The sequence below is a fragment of the Centroberyx gerrardi genome, chromosome 1 (assembly GCF_048128805.1).
Source record: "Centroberyx gerrardi isolate f3 chromosome 1, fCenGer3.hap1.cur.20231027, whole genome shotgun sequence".
In the NCBI taxonomy this organism is placed as follows: Eukaryota; Metazoa; Chordata; class Actinopteri; order Beryciformes; family Berycidae; genus Centroberyx; species Centroberyx gerrardi.
This window is the reverse complement of record NC_135997.1, coordinates 543,432-558,320: the sequence shown is the minus strand read 5'-3', so window position 1 is coordinate 558,320 and position 14,889 is coordinate 543,432. Positions and strand designations below refer to the sequence as shown.

Sequence of the window (14,889 nt, the reverse complement as noted above, 5' to 3'; positions counted from 1 at the left end):
ATCATGTTTCCAACAATTTAAGTTAAAATTAACATTGTCTGATTGTACTGGTTTCAAACAAGCACAGTTTCAAACATTTTATTTTATACTTTTTATTGTCAACATTTTTTTTTTTACTTCATATGTGATTATAATTTTGCTAAAATCAACCAATATCTTGTTCCATAGTTGTATAAATGAGGAGATGAGTTTGTTCATAAAAGTATCGACAGTTGACATTAAACAAATCTTATCCATACTGGTTATTTCACTATTATTTAATACTAATAACTGTATATAATAATAACGGTATATGAGGAAATGTGAGATGAGTGTGTGCGTAAAAGCACGATGATTGAAATCTGTCATGTTTTAAATATCTTAGACTTTGTTGTCGTTTTGTGCTTTTGGTGAAGTGTGTGTCCATGTTATATCATCAAGTGCGTCTCCATTTCCCCCCTGAATATATTGTCATATTTCATGAATAAATACAGACACTGATTTGGTTGTTGTTTCTACTCCAAACACACAGTTTTGCAGCATGATGTATTTCCTTTGTACATCAGGTTGTTAGATTGCTGTGGATGCAGATCAGCTGTCTGTTGGCTGAAGGCTTCAGAAGTCCAGATCTGAAACTGAGCTGACAGCAGCTGAGAATGATCCAACCTCTGCATGGTCACCTTCTGAAAAATGGTTTTATATATATTCCTTTAGGTTTCAATTAGACATATTCATGATGGACTAACTTAATTACATTCCTTCAGTAGCTTTTGCAGTCTCATTTTTCCTCTACAGAGCTAAGTATAAAAAAAATCACTGAAATAGCGATACTAGTCTTTTTATACTGAGCGGACCCGGCATACAAGCATTTCATAGCTCTGTTTCCCTGTGTATGCTGTGTATAAGACAAATAAACAGACTTGAACCCTAAGTAAAAGAAATAATGACTTTTATGAATGGCAGGTCATGCAGCTCTATGTGAGAGCGCTGTTGATTTTGTTGCTGGAATAAGTTTTTGTTCCATGGTTCCAAACTTTACCTTCAAGTTTAATGAAGTATTCAATGACTTTAGTGTTAATAATATACATGTAGCACTTGCAATACAATGGAAAATGTGACAAACACTTGCAGTGTGCCGAGCTTTCCGCAGCACTGATTGAACCTTGATGCACCGAGCGTTACCTTCATTTCATCCACAAAATGCTTTCCACGTGTTTCACTAAATAGATTTCATGCCACAAAACTTTGATCATGTTAATACAGTTGCATAAATCTACACAATTTAATTTAATATAAGATCATTTCGTACATGAAATTAAAATATTGTCTTCATTTTCATCCAGGAAATCAAAAGACAAAAAATTCAATTTTGTGCATGAAATGAAGCGTTTTTGTATTTTGTGGATGAATTAAAGTATGATAAAAGTCTGGATTACAGCATTAAGTGATTTAAAATAGCAGCAGTAGAACTTAGTGAGGCACGAGGAAAAAAAAAAAAAAAAAGTATCAGGACTTTATGAGAATATATACCAAAAAGTTTGAGAAAGTGTGCAGTATGAAAAAGGTGAAAAATGATAAAACTGGTTAACATGACTTGACTGCAGCATCAGAGAAAAGTCCTAAATCTCTCAGCCAGCTCTGATTGGTCGATCATGTGTCGCTCATCCTGGAAGTAAGATTTTCTGGTTTGATTCTGTACATGTTATATAAATCTTTGATTTAAATATATTTATTAAGGACAATAGACAGCTGTGTATGTTTAATACCCCATTTGCTCTATTCTTATTTATATTCTATTTTTCTTGCTGTATCCTGTTACCATCTGCTGCTTCAAAGACCCACAAGGAGTAAAAGTAAAAGTTCATTTTTAATACATTTTTTTGTCACCAGTATATTAAAAAAATATTTTCCTAGATTTGTTGAAGAATGTGAAACAAGATATATTAGATTTAACTAGATTCGTCTGTGTGTTTATCAACCACTGTGCAGTTATCAGCAGTAACAAACACACCAACACCATGTGATAAACATTTTATTTTTAAAAAAGAACAACAACTAGTCGGTTATCTAAAATGAAAGCAGCAGTTTGTGTACAGAGTGTTTTCACGCTGGTCGTCCTCACAGAGGACCCAGAACCTCCTGTTTCACCACAGCTGCTTCGATCGCACGCTCTTCAGCCTGGAAGGAAAGGACAGACAGTGAGACACGATGCAGCAGACCTGACAAGTCTCTTCTGCCCGGCTTCATGTCTTTCCTCTGCACTTCTCTACCATCCATGGTCATTCTGGGGTCACAGGAATATTTCACTGTTGTCACATGGAAAGCTCGCAACTCCAATTTCTGTAATTTTCATGTTTTATCTTCAACTGAAGGATTACATGTTCCTCTAAAATCCTGCGAGCCTTGGGTTTCTGAAACCTTTTCAAAACAAACTGGACAGACTCAGAATTGCACGTTCATCTGCTAAAGACAAAGCTGCTTCTTAGTTCATGAAAAGTTGACATTTTGGACATTTGGACATTTTTTCACCTGACAGAAAAGATTTGTTCCATCTATTGTCAGGGTGCTGTGACCTCTGACCCTTGACCTCTTTACTGTTGGTTGCTTGTAAAGTTGGTGATCCAGAAATTGAAGCTGATTCTACTGTTGACCTTTTGAATTCACTCAGATAATGTATGCTGAATGTATTCCTCCATAATGAACTGTGATGCTCTTTAACAGCTGACACTACATTATTTCTCAGTGATTTCCAGGCTGTTGCTCTGTGTGTTCTGACTGCTGGACGGTTATAATAACCCAGGACCTCCGTGACCTCTGACCTTTTCAGCAGCTCCTCTGTCGACGCCTGTCCGGCCTCGCCGTCTTCGTCTCCCTCGCCGTCTTCCGAGCTGCTGCTTCCCTTTGTGTTTGTGCTTCTTGTGCTTCTTCTTCTGGGGAGAAATAACAGGAAGTCAGAGGGGAGGAAGCAGACCGGAGGTTTTATTTGACACAGAACGTCTTCGGCTTTTCTCCTCTACCTTTTTCTCCTTCTTGTGTTTGTGCTGCTTCTTGGCCTTGTGCTTCTCCTTGCTCCTCCTGCTGGGTTTCTCCTCCTTGGCGGGGGAGCAGAGGGAGGAGGCGCCTCCTGTGGCTGAACGGAGGAACAACACACAGTTTGGTCAAGTGCAACCTCTACCAAGTTTCATACGCAGAGAGAAACCTGTTAAATATCCTGACCTGTTTCACACAAAAGCAAAAGGAAAGGGATGACCAATCAGAATCGAGCGAAGAAGGTTTTCCCGCAGCCTGTTAGCAACATGCTAACACATCTAACTGCTGTAAACAGCTTCTGTAAAGCTTCATCTCTGTAACATGATGTTAGCACAAACTGAGGCAGAGTCTGAAACTGGCAAACTCAGCTGACTGTTCTTCTCCTGACAGGAAGTTTAATTCAGCGACACAAAACAAAAACAGCGCTGGGCGGTGACGTCGTCTCCCTCTGACTGGTGTCACTGATTGACATTCTGTGTAGCCAATGAAAATATGAGCACAGGAGCCTCACGGTCAACCAGGAAGCACTGACAGAGAAAAAGGGGAAGGTGATCCCCAGACCTAAAACATGATTTGGGTAAAATGGTGGATTTAGGTCTGGCCTCGCAAGACTAGACTCCGTACTTCTGGAAATAATCTCTAGAGCGCCACCTACAGGAGTGAATGTCAAAACCTGCTGCTCTGTAGCTCTGTTGAACTGATTTCAGGATTTGCAGAATCAATTTTGAATTAACCTCATCAGAATTGATGAGGTTAATTGAACATCGTTTTGTTTTTAGATTTGTTTAACCAGGACGTTTCACTGAGATCAAAAGTCATTTTCCAGATGTGACAAAGACAGCAGCATCAAGACCAGACACGTGCAAAATATATATTTTACATATTATATAGTGAGTGGCTGCAAGACGCCCTCGAAAGCAAGAAGGGCGAAAGTAAAAGAGAAAGTAAAGCAGAAGGCAGCTGGAGGGACTCAAGACAACAGGTGAGAGGCAGACTGGGGAGTCAGACGGTGGCAAGGCAGCTGACTTACCTTCATCATGCAAGGAAAAAAATAGATTTAGTGACTTTATCTTAAAATATATCCAATAAAGATTGTTACATTTTGTTTAGAGTCTTCAGCTTGTACTATTAAGATAGAAATATAATAAGATAATTGAGTATTCATTACTATATTATTGTATTTAATATTTAGCACAGGCAGACAGAAATGCAGAGAGATGAGGGGGAGAAAGAAGAGGACAGTGAGACAGAAAGACAAGAGATGGAAGCAAATATAACAGATGAGTAAAGTAAAGGGATATAACAACACCGCATTGCTGCACTCCTAAAACACAGAGATTCTTCCACAGACTGTTTGACACTGTAGATGCCCCTTTTTTCATTTGAGCCCCTGAAGAACTCTCTGCACGTCCCTGATCAAGACAAACAGCATGTGACACGGACATGAGCAAATATACAATCAAATCACATTAAAAGGTAAGAAAAGACAGACTTCACTATATGAGCGTTCAGAGGCAGTAACATACAAATACAATCACACTTATCAAACCCAAACTAATGGCTATTAGAACAGCTATCCGAAGTATCATAGTGTTTATAGCGGATGCTTTGCAACACCCGTCCCTAGAAGGGCTTTTGTGAAAATAAGAGATTAAAACAGTGAGGTAAAAAGAAGGTAAACCGAGTACAGCAAGATACAATAGAGCACAAGGGGGGAAAAAAAAGAGATACCATAAAACACACATTTAGTAGTAACATAACTAGCGGCTAGTCAGCAATCAGTCTGTACTGGACTGACAAGGAAACAGCACTTCCGGTCACAACTTTCAATATAAAAGCCTTATTGTCCAATATGTGTTACTACGTTTTTATGACTAAATACCAATATAATAATACAAAAAATCTATTGAGGCGGAATCTGTAGTAAATATGCTTTATAAATTAATTATATAATGATATTAAATGTTGTCTAATCAGCCTTAAAGCATAAATACGCCGCCCAGCCTCCAGCCTCTCTCCACCCGAGTAATTAGAGAAATAGTGTGGCTGAGTTCTTTTTTATTTATGTTAATCACACACTGCAGCCATTATTACCTTACTGGTTGTATGTATTGTGTATGTATGGTTATATATGTTGTGCTTATGATGGAAAATAAATAAATATGATAAAAAAAAAACATGCACAGAGTTTTCTGAGTAGCAGTTCTTTATGATGAGGTTTTGTGTGGAGTGAGGGCGCCCTCTGGTGGATTGTACTGGCTACAGCAGGTGTGCAGGTTGGCTGGCTTTCTCTAGTTTTATATTGCTGCTCTGCATTCTCTACTCTGAAAGTAAAGAGGCAGCGTTTTTGGGGTTTAAAGGCTGTTTGGAGGGAGAAACGCCGTTTTCGGTGTCTAAAGGCTGTTTGGAGGTAGAAACAGCGTTTTCGGTGACTAAAGGCTGTTTGGAGCTACAAATGCCGTTTTCTGTGTCTAAAGGCTGTTCGGAGGTAGAAACAGCGTTTTTGGTGTTTAAAGGCTGTTTGGAGGGAGAAACGCCGTTTTCTGTGTCTAAAGGCTGTTCGGAGGTAGAAACAGCGTTTTTGGTGTTTAAAGGCTGTTTGGAGGGAGAAACACCATTTTCTGGAGTGATCTGATTGGACCACAGCAGGAGGAACGGAGAGATCTGATTGGACTACAGCAGGAGGAAAGGAGAGCTCTGATTGGACGACAGCAAGATGAAAGGAGAGCTCTAATTGGACCGTGGCATAAAAGGAGGGATCTGATTGGACCACAGCAAGAGGAAAGGAGGGATCTGATTGGACCACAGCAGGAGGAAAGGAGCGATCTGATTGGACGACAGCAAGATGAAAGGAGAGCTATGATTGGACCGTGGCATAAAAGGAGGGATCTGATTGGACCACAGCAAGAGGAAAGGAGAGCTCTGATTGGACCGTGTCATAAAAGGAGGGATCTGATTGGACCACAGCAGGAGGAAAGGAGAGATCTGATTGGACGACAGCAAGATGAAAGGAGAGCTCTGATTGGACCGTGGCATAAAAGGAGGGATCTGATTGGACCACAGCAAGAGGAAAGGAGGGATCTGATTGGACCACAGCAGGAGGAAAGGAGCGATCTGATTGCAAGACAGCAAGATGAATGGAGAGCTCTGATTGGACCGTGGCATAAAAGGAGGGATCTGATTGGACCACAGCAAGAGGAAAGGAGGGATCTGATTGGACCACAGCAGGAGGAAAGGAGCGATCTGACTGGACGACAGCAAGATGAAAGGAGAGCTCTGATTGGACCGTGGCATGAAAGGAGGGATCTGATTGGACCACAGCAAGAGGAAAGATCTGATTGGACCACAGCAGGAGGAAAGGAGCGATCTGATTGGACGACAGCAAGATGAAAGAAGAGCTCTGATAGGACCGTGGCATAAAAGGAGGGATCTGATTGGACCACAGCAGGAGAAAAGGAGGGATCTGATTGGACCACAGCAGGAGGAAAGGAGCCATCTGATTGGACGACAGCAAGATGAAAGGAGAGCTCTGATTGGACCGTGGCATAAAAGGAGGGATCTGATTGGACCACAGCAAGAGGAAAGGAGGGATCTGATTGGACCACAGCAGGAGGAAAGGAGGGATCTGATTGGACGACAGCAAGATGAAAGGAGAGCTCTGATTGGACCGTGGCATAAAAGGAAGGATCTGATTGTACCACAGCAAGAGGAAAGGAGGGATCTGATTGGACCACAACAGGAGGAAAGGAGGGATCTGATTGGACGACAGCAAAAGGGAAAGGAGGGATCTGATTGGACCACAGCAGGAGGAAAGGAGGGATCTGATTGGACGACAGCAAGATGAAAGGAGAGCTCTGATTGGACCGTGGCATAAAAGGAGGGATCTGATTGGACCACAGCAAGAGGAAAGGAGGGATCTGATTGGACCACAGCAGGAGGAAAGGAGCGATCTGATTGGACGACAGCAAGATGAAAGGAGCGATCTGATTGGACGACAGCAAGATGAAAGGAGAGCTCTGATTGGACCGTGGCATAAAAGGAGGGATCTGATTGGACCACAGCAGGAGGAAAGGAGCGATCTGATTGGACGACAGCAAGATGAAAGGAGTGATCTGATTGGACCGTGGCATAAAAGGAGGGATCTGATTGGACCACAGCAAGAGGAACGGATGGATCTGATTGGACCACAGCAGGAGGAAAGGAGCGATCTGATTGGACGACAGCAAGATGAAAGGAGAGCTCTGATTGGACCATGGCATAGAAGGAGGGATCTGATTGGACCACAGCAAGAGGAAAGGAGGGATCTGATTGGACCACAGCAGGAGGAAAGGAGCGATCTGATTGGACGACAGCAAGATGAAAGGAGCTATCTGATTGGACGACAGCAAGATGAAAGGAGCGATCTGATTGGACCGTGGCATAAAAGGAGGGATCTGATTGGACCACAGCAAGAGGAAAGGAGGGATCTGATTGGACCACAGCAGTAGGAAAGGAGCGATCTGATTGGACGACAGCAAGATGAAAGGAGTGATCTGATTGGACGACAGCAAGATGAAAGGAGAGCTCTGATTGGACCGTGGCATAAAAGGAGGGATCTGATTGGACCACAGCAGGAGGAAAGGAGGGATATGATTGGACGACAGCAAGATGAAAGGAGAGCTCTGATTGGACCGTGGCATAAAAGGAGGGATTTGATTGGACCACAGCAAGAGGAAAGGAGGGATCTGATTGGACCACAGCAGGAGGTAAGGAGCGATCTGATTAGACGACAGCAAGATGAAAGGAGCGATCTGATTGGACGACAGCAAGATGAAAGGAGCGATCTGATTGGACCGTGGCATAAAAGGAGGGATCTGATTGGACCACAGCAGGAGGAAAGGAGCGATCTGATTGGACGACAGCAAGATGAAAGCAGCGATCTGATTGGATGACAGCAAGATGAAAGGAGAGCTCTGATTGGACCGTGGCATAAAAGGAGGGATCTGATTGGACCACAGCAGGAGGAAAGGAGGGATCTGATTGGACGACAGCAAGATGAAAGGAGAGCTCTGATTGGACCGTGGCATAAAAGGAGGGATCTGATTGGACCACAGCAAGAGGAAAGGAGGGATCTGATTGGACCACAGCAGGAGGAAAGGAGCGATCTGATTGGACGACAGCAAGATGAAAGGAGGGATCTGATTGGACGACAGCAAGATGAAAGGAGAGCTCTGATTGGACCGTGGCATAAAAGGAGGGATCTGATTGGACCACAGCAGGAGGAAAGGAGCGATCTGATTGGACGACAGCAAGATGAAAGCAGAGCTCTGATTGGACTGTGGCATAAAAGGAGGGATCTGATTGGACCACAGCAGGAAGAAAGGAGCGATCTGATTGCAAGACAGCAAGATGAAAGGAGAGCTCTGATTGGACCGTGGCATAAAAGGAGGGATCTGATTGGACAACAGCAGGAGGAAAGGAGCGATCTGATTGGACGACAGCAAGATGAAAGCAGAGCTCTGATTGGACTGTGGCATAAAAGGAGGGATCTGATTGGACCACAGCAGGAAGAAAGGAGCGATCTGATTGCAAGACAGCAAGATGAATGGAGAGCTCTGATTGGACCGTGGCATAAAAGGAGGGATCTGATTGGACCACAGCAAGAGGAAAGGAGGGATCTGATTGGACCACAGTAGGAGGAAAGGAGCGATCTGATTGGACGACAGCAAGATGAAAGGAGTGATCTGATTGGACGACAGCAAGATGAAAGTAGAGCTCTGATTGGACTGTGGCATAAAAGGAGGGATCTGATTGGACCACAGCAGGAGGAAAGGAGGGATCTGATTGGACGACAGCGAGATGAAAGGAGAGCTCTGATTGGACCGTGGCATAAAAGGAGGGATCTGATTGGACCACAGCAGGAGGAAAGGAGGGATCTGATTGGACCACAGCAGGAGGTAAGGAGCGATCTGATTTGACGACAGCAAGATGAAAGTAGCGATCTGATTGGACGACAGCAAGATGAAAGGAGCGATCTGATTGGACCGTGGCATAAAAGGAGGGATCTGATTGGACCACAGCAGGAGGAAAGGAGCGATCTGATTGGAGGACAGCAAGATGAAAGGAGAGCTCTGATTGGACCGTGGCATAAAAGGAGGGATCTGATTGGACCACAGCAAGAGGAAAGGAGGGATCTGATTGGACCACAGCAGGAGGAAAGGAGCGATCTGATTGGACGACAGCAAGAGGAAAGGAGGGATCTGATTGGAACACAGCAGGAGGAAAGGAGCGATCTGATTGGACGACAGCAAGATGAAAGGAGCGATCTGATTGGACGACAGCAAGATGAAAGGAGAGCTCTGATTGGACCGTGGCATAAAAGGAGGGATCTGATTGGACCACAGCAAGAGGAAAGGAGGGATCTGATTGGACCACAGCAGGAGGAAAGGAGCGATCTGATTAGACGACAGCAAGATGAAAGGAGCGATCTGATTGGACGACAGCAAGATGAAAGGAGCGATCTGATTGGACCGTGGCATAAAAGGAGGGATCTGATTGGACCACAGCAGGAGGAAAGGAGCGATCTGATTGGACGACAGCAAGATGAAAGGAGCGATCTGATTGGACCGTGGCATAAAAGGAGGGATCTGATTGGACCACAGCAGGAGGAAAGGAGCGATCTGATTGGACGACAGCAAGATGAACGGAGCGATCTGATTGGATGACAGCAATATGAAAGGAGAGCTCTGATTGGACCGTGGCATAAAAGGAGGGATCTGATTGGACCACAGCAGGAGGAAAGGAGGGATCTGATTGGACGACAGCAAGATGAAAGGAGAGCTCTGATTGGACCGTGGCATAAAAGGAGGGATCTGATTGGACCACAGCAAGAGGAAAGGAGGGATCTGATTGGACCACAGCAGGAGGAAAGGAGCGATCTGATTGCACAACTGCAAGATGAATGGAGAGCTCTGATTGGACCGTGGCATAAAAGGAGGGATCTGATTGGACCACAGCAAGAGGAAAGGAGGGATCTGATTGGACCACAGCAGGAGGAAAGGAGGGATCTGATTGGACGACAGCAAGATGAAAGGAGAGCTCTGATTGGACCGTGGCATAAAAGGAGGGATCTGATTGGACCACAGCAAGAGAAAAGGAGGGATCTGATTGGACGACAGCAGGAGGAAAGGAGGGATCTGATTGGACGACAGCAAGATGAAAGGAGCGATCTGATTGGACCGTGGCAGAAAAGGAGGGATCTGATTGGACCACAGCAGGAGGAAAGGAGCGATCTGATTGGACGACAGCAAGATGAAAGGAGGGATCTGATTGGACGTCAGCAAGATGAAAGGAGAGCTCTGATTGGACCGTGGCATAAAAGGAGGGATCTGATTGGACCACAGCAGGAGGAAAGGAGGGATCTGATTGGACGACAGCAAGATGAAAGGAGAGCTCTGATTGGACCGTGGCATAAAAGGAGGGATCTGATTGGACCACAGCAATAGCAAAGGAGGGATCTGATTGGACCACAGCAGGAGGAAAGGAGGGATCTGTTTGGACGACAGCAAGATGAAAGGAGCGATCTGATTGGACGACAGCAAGATGAAAGGAGTGATCTGATTGGACGTCAGCAAGATGAAAGGAGAGCTCTGATTGGACCGTGGCATAAAAGGAGGGATCTGATTGGACCACAGCAGGAGGAAAGGAGGGATCTGATTGGACGACAGCAAGATGAAAGGAGAGCTCTGATTGGACCGTGGCATAAAAGGAGGGATCTGATTGGACCACAGCAAGAGGAAAGGAGGGATCTGATTGGACCACAGCAGGAGGAAAGGAGGGATCTGATTGGACGACAGCAAGATGAAAGGAGCGATCTGATTGGACGACAGCAAGATGAAAGGAGAGCTCTGATTGGACCGTGGCATAAAAGGAGGTATCTGATTGGACCACAGCAGGAGGAAAGGAGCGATCTGATTGGACGACAGCAAGATGAAAGGAGTGATCTGATTGGACCGTGGCATAAAAGGAGGGATCTGATTGGACCACAGCAAGAGGAAAGGAGGGATCTGATTGGACCACAGCAGTAGGAAAGGAGCGATCTGATTGGACGACAGCAAGATGAAAGGAGTGATCTGATTGGACGACAGCAAGATGAAAGGAGAGCTCTGATTGGACCGTGGCATAAAAGGAGGGATCTGATTGGACCACAGCAGGAGGAAATGAGGGATCTGATTGGACGACAGCAAGATGAAAGGAGAGCTCTGATTGGACCGTGGCATAAAAGGAGGGATCTGATTGGACCACAGCAAGAGGAAAGGAGGGATCTGATTGGACCACAGCAGGAGGAAAGGAGCGATCTGATTGGACGACAGCAAGAAGAAAGGAGGGATCTGATTGGACGACAGCAAGATGAAAGGAGAGCTCTGATTGGACCGTGGCATAAAAGGAGGGATCTGATTGGACCACAGCAGGAGGAAAGGAGCGATCTGATTGGACGACAGCAAGATGAAAGCAGAGCTCTGATTGGACTGTGGCATAAAAGGAGGGATCTGATTGGACCACAGCAGGAAGAAAGGAGCGATCTGATTGCAAGACAGCAAGATGAATGGAGAGCTCTGATTGGACCGTGGCATAAAAGGAGGGATCTGATTGGACCACAGCAAGAGGAAAGGAGGGATCTGATTGGACCACAGCAGGAGGAAAGGAGCGATCTGATTGGACCACAGCAAGATGAAAGGAGAGCTCTGATTGGACCGTGGCATAAAAGGAGGGATCTGATTGGACCACAGCAAGAGGAAAGGAGGGATCTGATTGGACCACAGCAGGAGGAAAGGAGCGATCTGATTGGACGACAGCAAGATGAAAGGAGAGCTCTGATTGGACCGTGGCATAAAAGGAGGGATCTGATTGGACCACAGCAAGAGGAAAGGAGGGATCTGATTGGACCACAGCAGGAGGAAAGGAGCGATCTGATTGGACGACAGCAAGATGAAAGGAGAGCTCTGATTGGACCGTGGCATAAAAGGAGGGATCTGATTGGACCACAGCAAGAGGAAAGGAGGGATCTGATTGGACCACAGCAGGAGGAAAGGAGCGATCTGATTGGACGACAGCAAGAGGAAAGGAGGGATCTGATTGGACCACAGCAGGAGGAAAGGAGCGATCTGATTAGACGACAGCAAGATGAAAGGAGTGATCTGATTGGACGACAGCAAGATGAAAGGAGAGCTCTGATTGGACCGTGGCATAAAAGGAGGGATCTGATTGGACCACAGCAGGAGGAAAGGAGCGATCTGATTGGACGACAGCAAGATGAAAGGAGCGATCTGATTGGATGACAGCAAGATGAAAGGAGAGCTCTGATTGGACCGTGGGATAAAAGGAGGGATCTGATTGGACCACAGCAGGAGGAAAGGAGGGATCTGATTGGACGACAGCAAGATGAAAGGAGAGCTCTGATTGGACCGTGGCATAAAAGGAGGGATCTGATTGGACCACAGCACGAGAAAAGGAGGGATCTGATTGGACGACAGCAGGAGGAAAGGAGGGATCTGATTGGACGACAGCAAGATGAAAGGAGCGATCTGATTGGACCGTGGCAGAAAAGGAGGGATCTGATTGGACCACAGCAGGAGGAAAGGAGCGATCTGATTGGACGACAGCAAGATGAAAGGAGGGATCTGATTGGACGTCAGCAAGATGAAAGGAGAGCTCTGATTGGACCGTGGCATAAAAGGAGGGATCTGATTGGACCACAGCAGGAGGAAAGGAGGGATCTGATTGAACGACAGCAAGATGAAAGGAGAGTTCTGATTGGACCGTGGCATAAAAGGAGGGATCTGATTGGACGACAGCAAGAGGAAAGGAGGGATCTGATTGGACCACAGCAGTAGGAAAGGAGGGATCTGATTGGACGACAGCAAGATGAAAGGAGCGATCTGATTGGACGACAGCAAGATGAAAGGAGAGCTCTGATTGGACCGTGGCATAAAGAGAGGGATCTGATTGGACCACAGCAAGAGGAAAGGAGGGATCTGATTGGACGACAGCAAGATGAAAGGAGTGATCTGATTGGACGACAGCAAGATGAAAGGAGAGCTCTGATTGGACCGTGGCATAAAAGGAGGGATCTGATTGGACCACAGCAAGAGGAAAGGAGGGATCTGATTGGACCACAGCAGGAGGAAAGGAGCGATCTGATTTGACAACAGCAAGATGAAAGGAGCTATCTGATTGGACGACAGCAAGATGAAAGGAGCGATCTGATTGGACCGTGGCATAAAAGGAGGGATCTGATTGGACCACAGCAGGAGGTAAGAAGGGATCTGATTGGACGACAGCAAGATGAAAGGAGAGCTCTGATTGGACCGTGGCATAAAAGGAGGGATCTGATTGGACCACAGCAAGAGGAAAGGAGGGATCTGATTGGACCACAGCAGGAGGAAAGGAGCGATCTGATTGGACGACAGCAAGATGAAAGGAGCGATCTGATTGGACGACAGCACGATGAAAGGAAAGCTCTGATTGGACCGTGGCATAAAAGGAGGGATCTGATTGGACCACAGCAAGAGGAAAGGAGGGATCTGATTGGACCACAGCAGGAGGAAAGGAGCGATCTGATTGCACGACAGCAAGATGAATGGAGAGCTCTGATTGGACCGTGGCATAAAAGGAGGGATCTGATTAGACCACAGCAAGAGAAAAGGAGGGATCTGATTGGACCACAGCAGGAGGAAAGGAGCGATCTGATTGGACGACAGCAAGATGAAAGGAGAGCTCTGATTGGACCGTGGCATAAAAGGAGGGATCTGATTGGACCACAGCAAGAGGAAAGGAGGGATCTGATTGGACCACAGCAGGAGGAAAGGAGCGGTCTGATTGGACGACAGCAAGATGAAATGAGAGCTCTGATTGCACGACAGCAAGATGAATGGAGCGCTCTGATTGGATGACAGCAAGATGAAAGGAGAGCTCTGATTGGACCGTGGCATAAAAGGAGGGATCTGATTGGACCACAGCAAGAGGAAAGGAGGGATCTGATTGGACCACAGCAGGAGGAAAGGAGCGATCTGATTGGACGACAGCAAGATGAAAGGAGACCTCTGATTTGACCGTGGCATAAAAGGAGGGATCTGAATGGACCACAGCAAGAGGAAAGGAGGGAACTGATTGGACCACAGCAGGAGGAAAGGAGCGATCTGATTGGACGACAGTAAGATGAAAGGAGCTATCTGATTGGACGACAGCAAGATGAAAGGATCGATCTGATTGGACCGTGGCAGAAAAGGAGGGATCTGATTGGACCACAGCAGGAGGAAAGGAGAGCTCTGATTGGACCGTGGCATAAAAGGAGGGATCTGATTGGATCACAGCAATAGCAAAGGAGGGATCTGATTGGACCACAGCAGGAGGAAAGGAGCGATCTGATTGGACGACAGCAAGATGAAAGGAGCGATCTGATTGGACGACAGCAAGATGAAAGGAGAGCTCTGATTGGACCATGGCATAAAAGGAGGCATCTGATTGGACCACAGCAAGAGGAAAGGAGGGATCTGATTGGACCACAGCAGGAGGAAAGGAGCGATCTGATTGGACGACAGCAAGAGGAAAGGAGGGATCTGATTGGAACACAGCAGGAGGAAAGGAGCGATCTGATTGGACGACAGCAAGATGAAAGGAGCGATCTGATTGGACGACAGCAAGATGAAAGGAGAGCTCTGATTGGACCGTGGCATAAAAGGAGGGATCTGATTGGACCACAGCAAGAGGAAAGGAGGGATCTGATTGGACCACAGCAGGAGGAAAGGAGCGATCTGATTAGACGACAGCAAGATGAAAGGAGCGATCTGATTGGACGACAGCAAGATGAAAGGAGCGATCTGATTGGACCGTGGCATAAAA

General features: G+C 45.9%; 1 long non-coding RNA gene across 1 annotated transcript; it reads right to left on the bottom strand.

Annotated features, from left to right (window-relative positions):
• Positions 1-1,827: 1,827 nt before the first annotated feature.
• LOC144539645 (uncharacterized) lies at positions 1,828-2,871 on the bottom strand. Its single transcript, XR_013505069.1, has 2 exons — positions 2,799-2,871; positions 1,828-2,157 (listed from the first exon to the last, which is right to left on the bottom strand). It is a non-coding gene; the product is annotated as an uncharacterized LOC144539645 (long non-coding RNA).
• Positions 2,872-14,889: the final 12,018 nt, after the last annotated feature.